Genomic DNA, 12,905 nt, shown 5'->3' with positions numbered 1-12,905 from the left:
TCTGAGTATGTGGGCAAGTTACGGAATGTAAAAGCAGAGACAGCACGTGTAAGTTACATTTGTTTTAGAAGCTTGACAACAGGGAGAGGGAAAGGAAGTTCTGGGTTAAAGAAGGATTTGGCGGGGTGAGAAGGTATCCATGCTTTAAATGGGAGAGAGCTAAGGTAGCTTTTTAAAGTAACAAGGGAAATGAACCTTGCCTATCTTTCTTGCTCATATTTTTCTTCTCTTTTTACCCGCCTGAAGACCTGTAGTGACAGATAGTAAGTATCCTGATCTTGTGAGCAAGAAATGTCGGCAGCAAAATAGTAGTGGGACATAAAAAAAAAAAAAAAACCACTTCAAAAGTTCAGACTTACTCCTGTCTAAACATTTCTTTGCAGATAATTTGCCTTTTCCATTCTGGGCCTTGTAAAAAGGCCATAATGGCACACGCAGTCTTGCTATAGTTGCGAAGGGCAGAAGGTTGGAGGAAAAGTTCAATTAAAACCCTGCCTTCCTCAGCCTGATAATGGGTTTGACATTTGCAGAGGGTTCTTAGGCAACAACATCTACCATCGCGAACCCCACAAATTGGGAAAGGCTTTTTGTTGCAGGCTGAGAAAACACTGAATGAAAGGTCTCAGGGAGCATGGCTTTTTCATGTTCGAAGGGTCATCAGCTCAGCCCCATCTGCCTCCCCAGGCACATCACCTTCTCCTCTGAACTTCCTCTGAGATGATGCTTTGCATGGTTCCTCCCAAGTGAGCCCAAGAGAAAAAAACAACCATTTCCTGCAAGCTTGAAATAAACCCTCACTTAGATTTTGCAAAACCCAAAGCGGCTTCTGGTTACCTCAGTAAGATGCTGTGGATTCTTTGACTAATTTTCAAAAGGTGAGAGTGATTGACAGTATCAAGGAAGGAGTTCTTCAAGACAACTGAACTGGATGTTTGCCTGGGAGTTTCACAGTTTAAAAATACTTTAGACACATGATCTTCCTGGATTCTCACAGTAATTATGTATTCCTCCCATTCTAGAGATGAGTAAGAGGAGACTCAAATATTATTTTTGGACATTTGCTCTTTTTTGGTTTTTGATCTTTCATTTCACACTGCTCCTGAATGGAATAAATTGAAAATTTGAGGTGGCGTATCTCACAAAAGAGTCAGGAAGACCACTATTAAGTTTGAATGAGCCCAATCAAGGTGAGAGTTGATCTGAGACAAAATTACAAAGAATTAACTTTGTGGACATTACTCCCTATACTCTGATGCCCAGGACTCTTATTCTTCCCCTTTGCTAAACAGGGAACTCTTCTGGGTTGCCTGCATGAGTGGCAATCTGTATTCTGATGTTACTCACTCTTTCCCTCCCTTCAAACCTTACCTGTCCTTATCTGTGTCATACTGTCTCAGCCTCTCTCTAAGCAACTGATCTACTCTAATCTGATCATTAGACTTCTCAGCAAGATACTCCCACTCTGAGAATCATGATTCTCCTCTTGTGTGCTAAGATATTTAATTAAGAGGGAAAGTCACTCTAACGTTATCCCTCCCTGAGAGCTTTCCATTACTGAGGAAGGTTCTGTTGACTCAATAGGAACCCCACAGTGAGAGTTTCAGGCACTGCTGTGGCTAATGGGAATAGGTACCACTGAGTGGGAACTGAGACAGTTTCCAGCCTCCTTCAATCAGAGCATCATTACTGCCTATCCACCACTCTGACCATGATCATGGCCAATGCCCCAAAACAGTCTCAAAATAAAAACAGCCTATGAAACAAAAAAGCTAGCTGAGATAGTTTTGAGTTTGCAAAAGCTCTCCATGGCCTTTGTTGTTTCTGTTCAGAAATAGAAAGGTCACCTAAGTAATCCATGGTACCTTTCTAAATATTCATGGTGAGTTGTCATGATCAGGCCCAGCCAAGTGCTGGCCAAGAAATTAACACCTGGCCAGCTCCTGGAAGCTAGAAGTAGTTACCTGAAATAGCCAGAAACAGGTGCAGATGGGGAGGACTGTAAGCCTGTGCTAAGGAATGCCAAATCAAAATAGAATTGGTCAGATGTCACTCTTCCAAGAACTAAGGGAGAGCATGAGGTTGAGAATAAGGAATAGAGTTAATAGAGAAAGTTGCTGGGGTGAAGGAGTGGGTTCCAAGAATAAATGAGAGAGAGAGAGAGAAGTCAGCAATTTCAGAAGAATCAGTGACAATGTTGAGAGGCACACACTTGTTTTCCTGCCTGAAGGCTGGGTAGGATGTGGGACCAGGTTAGATGTGTAGGATCAGGGGACATCAACCAAAGACATACCCCCAGGATGGGCTAATAATAAGGCTACTGTCTTACTGGGGGAAATGCCCCCCAGTGGGACTAAGTGACCTTCCTCTCAGGATGTCATATGACAAAGGCTTTGCTGAGAGTCAATACCAAGAACTAGTTAAGGTGGTTAGGAGGACTCAGCCAAGTGGAGATGTTGACCCAGTATAGGCAACCCATCCCGCAGCCTGTGGTGAAGGCAGCCTTGACTATGCATCTGGGTTCAACTGTGATACTGGATCTAATGGTCCAAAGCCAATTAGAGAATAGTTCCAAAAAGTGGGATCATGAGAAGTGAATGTTCTCCTTAGGGCTCCAAGACCCTGGGAACTCAGGACCCTTGGGAGATGTATGGAGAAGGCTTTGAGCCCATCCAGAGGCCCCCAGGGCACTGCCTCCATCTAGGGCTGACCATAGCCCCCAAAACAAATCCCAGATGATTGGAATCTGTATCTGATGCTGAACTATTCTTCCTCAGAATCTGAGAAATACAAAGACAACTTTTGGAAATGAGCCATGAAGGTCAAGAAACACTGGAGGGCTTTCTCGGTGACTCAGTGGTAAAGAATCCACCTGCCAATGAAGGAGACACAGGTTCAATCCCTGATCTGGGAGGATCCCACATGCGGCAGAACAACTAAACCCATGCACCACAACTATTGAGCCTGTTCTCTTGAGCCCCTGCTCCGCAACAGGAGAAGCCGCTGCAATGAGAAGCCCACGCACCACAACTAGAGAAAAACCTGCACAGCAGTGAAGACCCAGAACAGCCAAGAAAGAAAGAAACACTGGAAAAGACGGTGAGCAGTCTCAGAGTCTGAAGTAGTGTGTTCCAGTCTCAAGTCAGCCAGTTGTCAGTGGAGAGTCCTTGGGCAACTCACAAAAACTCTCAGAGCCTCTCACTCTTCATCTAAAAGATGGAATAAAAAGGCCTTGCCTGTTCACAGGTCTGTCCTGAACTCCAAATAAGAATGGTGCATGCAAAAATGCATGGGAAATTCTACCACCACAATATACTTGCAAACTTTGCTCTTACCTAACTCGTGAGAAAGCTTCCCAGTGGTAAAGGACCCACCTGGCAATGCAAGAGATATAGAGACATGGGTTCAATCCTAGACATAAGATTCAATCCTTGGGTCAGGAAGATCCCCTGGAGGAGGGCATGGCAACCCACTCCAGTATTCTTGCCTGGAGAATCCCATGGACAGAGGAGCTTGGCAGGCTACCTTCCGCAGTGTCACAAAGAGTCGAATATGACTAAAGTGATTTAGCATGGACACACACAACAGGAGAGAAGCCAATGGCCTGAGGAAATTAAATGACACACATGCCTATTGTCTTAGTTTTGATCCCCCCAGAAGTAGACCCTGCAACAAAAGTTCAAGTGCAAATAGTTTATTTAAGAGATACAAGAAAAAACAGAGGAGGGAAGAAGTGAGCCAAGAATGAGAAGTCACCAGTAAAGGATGTCTTATCAGCCCAGCTACCACTGTGGGCAACTGAAAGTGGATTCCAAGAGGAAATTTTGGAAAAGGAGTAGAACTTGTCCAACTCCCACAGTGAGGGAACTGGAGGATTTGTACATCTACTTCCCAGAGTGGGTAGCTGAGAGCTCCTAGAACAGGGAGTGAGCAGAGTGGCCTTCCATGGCTCTTTATAGAAAGACTGCAAACCAGAGCAAAAAGATGCTGGCAGTTGGCGCTTGACCAGCATGCACTGAAGTGATAAGGCCAACTGAATATGTGTGTGGCCTCACAGTGGCTTGGACCACTGACCAGAACTCGGGTTACCTGACAGCCTCTTAGGGTCTCTCTCACCGTCCCATATCACATGCTCCTCTGACATTACTGAAGAACACTCCTGACCTCATGAGGTTTCTACCCAGATGGCTTCTTACCAGAGTCATCATTCTCATATATGGCAGCACCACTGGCTGGTCAGAGATGGGAGGCGGCATCTCTTAGCCAAACTGTTTCCTCCAGGGCTTCTGACATCAACCCAGAATGCCCACTCTTGCAAGGCCAGTACAGAATACTTGACATCAGAGTTCACAGATTTGGGGTCTGTTTCCAGGCCTAGGGATTCCAGATATCAGGGACACACTTTGACAGAAGGGAGAATGTGTGTTAGTCACTTAGTTATGTCCGACTCTTTGGGACACCATGGACTGTGGCTCACCTGGATCCTCTGTCCATGGAATTCTCCAGGCAAGAATACTGGAGTGGGTTGCCATTTTCTTCTCCAGGGAATCTTCCCGACCTAGGAGTTGAACCCGGGTCTCCTTCTGAGCCACCAGGGAAGCCCACTGTTGTTGCTGTTAAGTTTCTCAATCATGTCCAACTCTTTGCAATCCCATGGACTACAGCATGCCAGGCTTCCCTGTCCTTCACCATCTCCCAGAGTTTGCTCAAACTTATGTCCATTGAGTCAGTGATACCATCCAACCATCTCATCCTCTGTCGTCCTCTTTTCCTCCTGCCCTCAATCTTTACCAGAATCAGAGTCTTTTCCAGTGAGTCAGTTCTTCACATCAGGTGGCCAAAGTATTGGAGCTTTAGCTTTGGCATCAGTCCCTCCAATGAATATTCAGGATTGAATTTCTTTAGGATTGTCTGGTTTGATCTCCTTACAATCCAAGGGACTCTCAAGAGTCTTCTCCAACACCACAATTCAAAAGCATCAATTCTTTGACACTCAGCCTTCATTTGGGTCCAACTCTCACATCCATACATAATTACTGGAAAACCCTAGCTTTGACTATGTGGACCTTTATCAGCAAAGTGATGTCTCTGCTTTTTAATACACTGTCTAGGTTTGTCATAGCTTTTCTGGCAAGGAGCAAGCGTCTTTTAATTTCATGGCTGCAGTCACTATCTGCAGTGACTTTGGAGTCCAAGAAAATAAAATCTGTCACTATTTCCATTGTTTCCCCATCTATTTTCCGCAAGGTGATGGGACTAGATGTCATGGGACTGGGAAGCCTGAGGGGCAAGTAGACAGAAAGGCAAGTGCTTAAGTTCAAATTGCAGGACTATTAGGGCAGGAGAGGCTACAGGGGATTCAGCATCTGGTTCAGGTACTAAATCTGCAAACACTGGGCATCCCTAATGGTTCACAGAAGCACATCTGTTTGAACAAAGCTCAAAAGCCCAGAGCTAACCAGATCTGAGCTGGGCATACATGCTCAGGCATACAGGAGTGACCCAGGCTTCTGGGAGGAGAAGATGCAGATTCTGGGTCTCTCTACCCAGGCACCACAAAAGTGATCCATGATTTGCCTACCTGGCCCTGACAGTCCAAAGACTGGGTAAAAGCAAAGAGGTTCTTCAGGAAACATGCTGAAATTCTTCTCTGTTTGTGCTTTGATGGAGAATACAGGCTGAGAGGGAAAAAAGAACAAAAACAAAATCTCAAAAGCACCAAATAAGGAAAATTCTGACTTCTTAAGTCCTGACTCCTAAGTACAGTCCAGCTGCCCTGCTGCTGCATGTCATCAATTCTAAGACACGTATTATTTCACAGTTTATTATAGCATCTCTGAAGTTGAGTTGCATCTTGCAGTAACAGTGGCCTCTGTCTCTCTTCCAGCCAGAAGGCAATTATGGTGATTTTATTGCCCTCGTGCCCCATGGAGGTCAGAGCTACTCCCATTGTCTTCACTTACGTGCTGAGTCTAATTAAAATTTAAAATATCTTCAAACCAAAAGAGAAAAACGTTCGTAATTCTTAAAGTTAGAATAAAGGATTCATAGGAGTTTATTATTTTATTCTTTCCACTTTTTTATATGGTTAAACATTTCCAGAATAAAAAAAGAAAACTATCCTTCAAATACACGAGACAGCATTAAAGTAAAATGCTTATCGTGTTTTCCAGAAAAGGAAGAAATAGAGCAGCGATGTGTCACTCTGATATTGGTAAAAAGATATTTGACATTGAAGGAGTAACTGCAATTTTATATTTCTTAGAAAATAATAAGCTAGTTCTTCCTGGGATCTAAGAAAGAAAGATAACTACAAGTGGATGGGGGTCATGAAATATTTTGTTTCTGATGCTGAAAGTAGGAGAAATTCCCTAGATTTTTGAAATTTGTTAAAAAAGTTTTGAAAAAATGAGACCAGATCATGGGCCAGGCTGTCCATCTAAGACCATTTGTCATGGTTTAAATGATGCATAAACCAATGGTGCATCTTCCCATCAATGATGTCTTAGAGTCAATAAAATATAGTATTTCCAATCTAGACTATACTCAATGCTGACTATCCGGTGCAAATTTAAAAATATACATATTTATGGAAAGAGATGAAGAGGATTTCATTCACTAAAGTCCCTCCTCAGGAGAATCTTGTGTTTGTGCAGAAGAAATGCTTTCATGGGTGATGATAAAGTATTAGGGCCAAGAGCATGGACTCTGGAATCTGATTGCCTGGGTTTGAATCCCAAGTCAATGGTTTATCTGCCGTGTAACTTCCATTCAATCCCTCGGTCAGGAAGATCCCCTGGAGAAGGGAATAGCTACCCACTCCAGTATTCTTGCCTGGAGAAAATCATGGACAGAAGAGCCTGGTGGGCTACAGTCCATGGAATCACAAAAAGTCAGACATGACTGAGCAAATAACACTTTCATGTTCAACCTTAAACAAGTTCCTAGCTGCTCTCTGCCTCATTTTTCTCATCTGCAAAGAGAGAATAATGAAAGTGGATCCCTCATGAGGTTGAATGGAGATTAAATATTAATAAAATGATACATACAAAGAATGAAGACTAGTATCTGGCCCAGGGAAAGTTTTCAATAAACTGTTATGCTATGAATGTGATGAGAAGAGGAATTTATTTACTCCTAGAATAGATGTAGATGAGAGAGAGATGAGAAATTCAGAGAAGGAATCCAAGTGACGGTAAAAGTTTTTCCTGCGGTATGATGGTGCCCTCAGGATTCCCCAGGTAAAATCATGCAAGTGTATTTATTAGGAAAAATGTTAGACATGGATACTAGGTGAAACAGGGAAAGCACATGAAGACAGAGACAGAAAGCAGGGCCCTAAGAAAGTAAGTCTCCAGGAGTTCACAAAATCGAATAGAAGACTGTGAATCATCCCAGGCCATGCAATTTGGGGCTAGATTCGATTATACCCAGATTCTCTATCTGAACTAAAGGTATACACATTTTTCTTTCTCAGAGATGGAAGACCAGTTCCATCTTAGGTGCCTACCCTGGTCAGTTGACACATTATGCTAAGAAGGATTTTTCTTCTTGTTCTTAAGCCACTAGGTCATTTCTGACTCTTTGCCACTTCATGAACTGCAGCACACCGGGCTTCCCTGTCCTTCACTATCTCCCAGAATTTGCTCTAACTCATGTCCATTAAGTTGGTGATGCCATCCATCTCATCCTCTATTGCCCCCTTTTCCTCCTGCCCTCAATCTTTCCCAGCATCAGAGTCTTTTCCAATAAGTCAGGTCTTCACATCAGGTGGTCAAAGTATTGGAGCTTCAGCTTCAGCATCAGTCCTTTCAATAAATATTCAAGGCTGATTTCCTTTAGGATTGACTGGTTGATCTCCTTGCAATCCAAGGGACTCTCAAGTCTTCTCCAACACCACAATTCAAAGCATCAGTTCTTAAGTTCTCAGCCTTCTTTATGGTCCAACTCTCACATCCATACATGACTACTGGAAAAACCATAGCTTTGACTAGATGGACCTTTGTCAGCAAAGCAATGTCTCTGCTTTTGAATATGCTGTCTAGGTTCGTCATAGCTTTTCTTCCAAGCAGCAAGCATCTTTTAATTTCATGGCTGCAGTCACCATCAGCAGTGATTTTGAAGACCAAGAAAATAAAGTCTCTCACTGTTTCCATTTTTTCCCCATCTATTTGCCATGAGGTGATGGGACCTGATGACACAATCTTAGTTTTTGAATGTTGCATTTTAAGTCAGCTTTTTCGCTCTCCTATTTCACCTTCATCAAGAGATATTTTTAATTGTTCTTCACTTTCTGCCTTTAGCTTGGTGTCATCTGCATACCTGAGGTTATTGATATTTCTCCCAGCAGTCCTGATTCCAGGCTGTGCTTCATTCATCCTAGCATTTTACCTGATGTACTCTGCATAGAAGTTAAATAAGCAGGTTGACAATATATACAGCCTTGACCTACACCATTCCCAGTTTGGAACCAGTTCATTGTTCATGTCCAGTTCTAACTGTTGCTTCTTGACCTGTGTACAGGTTTCTCAGGAGGCAGGTAAGGTGGTCTGGTATTCCCATCTCTTTAAGAATTTTCCACAGCTTGTTATAATCCACACAGTCAAAGACCTTAGCATATTCAGTGAAGCAGAAGTAGATGTGTTTTTTTTGGAATTCTCTTGATTATTTTATGATCCAACAGATGTTGGCAATTTGATCTCTGGTTCCTCTGCCTTTTCCAAATCCAGCTTATACATCTGGAAGTTCTCGGTTCACATACTGTTGAAACCTTTCTTGAAGAATTTTGAGCATTACCTTGCTAGCCCGTGAAATAAGTGCAATTGTGTGGTACACATATCCAGATATAGGTCTAGAAATCTCAGCCAAGATCCAGCTATTCCATCCATTGGCAGAGAAATCAGTAGCAGCCAAATGAATTGAAAGTTGTAAAATCCACGTTGCTGGCTTGAAAAGTGTTCATTGAAATATGTAGAGAGGAAAGAGCTCAGATCAACCTTAATAGTCACTATATAAACTATATAGATGAAGAAATTAAAGCCCAAAGTTAACAGAGCATCAGAGGCAGCAGGAGAATTCTGAGCTCCTGGGTGTGCCTCGCCCAGGACCTCTCCTTCCGTAATGCTGGAAATTCAGGACATGCCAAGGGATGCAATCTCAATGCAACCTCAGCTGCAGCACCATTCTTGCTGCCTGCCCCTGAAACCCCAGGAGAAAACTGAAACAGTTGGGAAATAATTTGCTCAGAGAACACTGACTCCACTAAAATTTCAGCCACCCTCTGCCATGGCAGGCACATCCATGTGTGTTTCTTCTGAATCCCAAACCCAAAGGGATTGTCACAAATTGCATCTATTAGAACCTTATCTCAATTTAACAACAGAATGCAGAAGAGGTTTTAGATCATGCAGCCTCAAAATGAGCAAGCTGCTATTTCTGCTTGAATTGGTAGCTAGTTCTCAAGTTAATCCCCAAGTGGCCTACTGTTCTGTTTCATGCATTTTCTCCAGAAGACTCCTTTTAAATGTAAATATGATGGCTCAGCCCGTAAAGAATCTGCCTGCAATGCTGGAGATCTGGGTTTGATCCTTGATCCCTGGAGAAGGGAATGGCAACACACTCCAGTATTCTTGCCTAGAGAATTCTATGGACAGAGGAGTCTGGCGGGCTACAGTTTCAAAGGATTGCAAACAGTCAGACACAGCTGAGGAAAGAACACTTTCACTTTCATGCTACTTTCTGAGGGCACCTCCATAAACCATTTTGGACTTCTCTTGTGGCTCAGACATTAAAGAATCTGCCTTCAATGCGGGAGACCTGGTTTTGATCCCTGGATCCAGAAGATCCCCTGAAAAAAAGGGATCATTAACACTCAAGCAGGTTTCAGTTGGTGCAATTTACAGAACAGAACAGATCCACTACCTTGGGTGAGCAATCCCAGAAATTCTTGAGCGTTGCAGACTTTCTGGTTGGAGGGTACCAGAGGCTGCTTCCTGCTCCTCCTCAGCATCAGGGGAGTGGGGCAGGACTTGTGGTATTCTCAGTGGCGGAAGTGATGCCATTCATCAATCATCATTATGATTGTAATATTCATACATGTCGTTGTGTGTAGCTTTCATCCACTCCTTTTCAATGCTGGATGATATTCCATTGTATACATGCGGCACAATTCATTTATCCGCTTCTCTGTTAATAACCACTTAGGTGCTTCCAGTTGGAGTCACTTAGGAACTAAGCTGTTAAAAACATTGTGCATTGTTCATACATGTTTCCTGGTACACTTGTGCACACATCTCTGTGGGTATGGCTCCCCAGAAGGTTGCCCTGAGTGATAAGGTAAGAAGATCTTTAACTGTAGTTTTCCAAGACATTCACACCATTTTATGTTCCCTCCAGCATGAATTAGAATTTCCTCTGCTCCACATCTCACCAACATGCGGTATTGCAATGTTTTATTTTAGCTATACTGGTGAGTTTGTAATGCTAGTCCATGGTGGTTTTATTTTCCATTTCCTTGATGACTAATGAAGTTCAGCACATTCTTACATGTTTATCGGCCATTTGTATTTCCTTTATGAAAAGTGGGTGGAAATTCTCTGCTGGTTTTTCTTTTGAATTGTTTATCTTTTGTTATTGATTTGTCATCATTTATGTATTCTGGGTACTAACCTTTTGTAAATGATCATTCTTAATCTTTCCCACCCCCTCGTTGGGCTTTTCACTTTCTTGTTGATGTGTTTTGTTGAACAGAAGTCCTTAGTTTTAATAGTTGATTAGTTGAATTTATCAGTCTTTCCTTGAGAGAGATTTTGGAGTATTATTTAAGAAATCCCTCTGTACTATAAGAGCACAAAAATATTGTCCTATATTCAGTGAGAAAAGACTTAGAGTTTTACATTTCATATTTAGGTCTTTCATCCCTTAGGCATTCAACTGGAAAATGTCTCAGACTTCTTTGTCCAGTTACTATGGGGCCATAGCGTCATGGTTTGAGCACTGACTGGGAGGCAGGCTGCCTGTGTTTGAGTCTGTGTTTGGCTCAGTTACTCACTAGCTGTGTGACTCTGAGAAGCTGCTTAACTTCTCTGTGCCTCCGTTAAGCCAGCTGTAATAGTACCCACCTTATCAAGTTTTTATGAGACTTAAATGAGTTAATAAATGTACAAGAGGTTAGAATGAGGAAGGCCTGGCACATACTCAATGCTTTATGGCAGTGGTCCCCAACTTTTTTATGGGCTTCCCTTGTGGCTCAGCTGATAAAGAATCCACCTGCAATGCGGGAAACCTGGGTTCAATCCCTGAATTGGGAAGATCCCCTGGAGAAGGGAAAGGCTACCCACTCCAGTAGTCTGGCCTGGATATTCCATGGGCTGTATAGTCCATGGGGTCACAAAGAGTTGGACACGACTGAGCGACTTTCACTTTCCAACTTTTTTGGCACCAGGACCAGCTTTGTGGAAGATAATTTTTCCATGAACTGTGGTGGGGAGGGATAGTTTCAGGATGATTCAAGAGTACTACATTTAGGGTTCACGCTCCTATAAGAATCTAATGCCACCACTGATCCGACAGGAGGTAGAGCTCAGGCAGTAATGTGAGTGATGAGGAGCAGCTGTAAATACAGATGAAGCATCACCTGCTGGCCCGCCACTCACCTCTTGCTATGTGGCCCAGTTCCTAACAGGCCATGGACCAGAACCGAGTCTGTGACTCAGGAGTTGGGGACCCCCTCTTTATAGGACTCAGTGATATCTTTGTTCTGCTTTTAAAGTTCCTCTTCCAGCTCACTCAGACCCCATGATCAGTTCTGGCTACTCCCTAACAACAGCTAAGAAACAAGACCCTGTGAGGTTTCACGCTGTTGTGATAAATTTTCTGCCAGCAGCGCTTCTTCTCGCTGCATGATTTTCCTGCATGTGTCGATATTTATGTGCTTCACTTGCCATCTGCAGGTGCCTCAGCCTCCTACCAAGAGGACGGCCTAGTTCTGTAGATTTCAAGATCAGAGAGATGTGGAATTCAGTTCTCCCCAGACATTTCTTATGCTCCCTGTGAAGCAAAATAGCTCTGAAAAGAGAAAGATGTCTCAACTTTTATCAATCTGAAGTGCGCATTTGAATTTGGGGGGAGTTCACTCTGCATGATGTGTCAGTGTTTTTTTCCCATCCCTGGGTGGCACCTTTAAGACACCAAAAATGGCTTCAGGCCAGAAAAGGAGAAGAGCTAATATTTGTTGAAAGAGTTCTAAGTGCATTATACATGCTATTCATTTAATCCTCCCAATAAGTATGAAAAGAAGATAAGGGATGTGCAGACATGCTAGAACTAGTATTCAGAACAAGGTCTTTCTGGCATCAGTGTGAGAAGGTTTTATATCGTATAGCTTCCCACAGAGCCAGTGTCAGATAGAATTATTCAGAAGAATCAATCTTGCATTATTGAATGTTCTACTTTTTTTTTTTAATTCTGTCACTTCATCTGCCTCCCTGGTCACTTATCCTGGAGCCAGCTTTTGGTTGTACTTAATGCATAAGCTGGTCTCCCAGCAAAGTCAGTACCTAAATGTGAGAGTTCATCACACAACTCAGACTGGATTTAGCATCTAAGGTCTCCCTTTCCAAATTGCATGCTAGTGGTTGTCCCTGCAGTCTCTCTCCTAGGACTGGAAGCATACAAAATTCCTTTTTTTGCACAGATATACTGATGAATATAGGTCAGTTCAAATGGGTTTGTGTGCACATACATGTGTAAGCAAGGACATAAGTATAATAGCAATGACTTGATTAATACAAATGTTTGATCATTTGTTGTCATACAATTGTCTATGTGTTTGTGTATATGTGTGTGTGTATGTGACACATACAATTAAAAGTGAACAGTCAAGATGTGCACTTAATAACATTTTACAT

Source organism: Bos indicus x Bos taurus, chromosome 11 (assembly GCF_003369695.1).
Source record: "Bos indicus x Bos taurus breed Angus x Brahman F1 hybrid chromosome 11, Bos_hybrid_MaternalHap_v2.0, whole genome shotgun sequence".
Classification (NCBI taxonomy): Eukaryota; Metazoa; Chordata; class Mammalia; order Artiodactyla; family Bovidae; genus Bos; species Bos indicus x Bos taurus.
The sequence above is the reverse complement of the archived record's forward strand: the minus strand, read 5'-3'. Positions refer to the sequence as shown.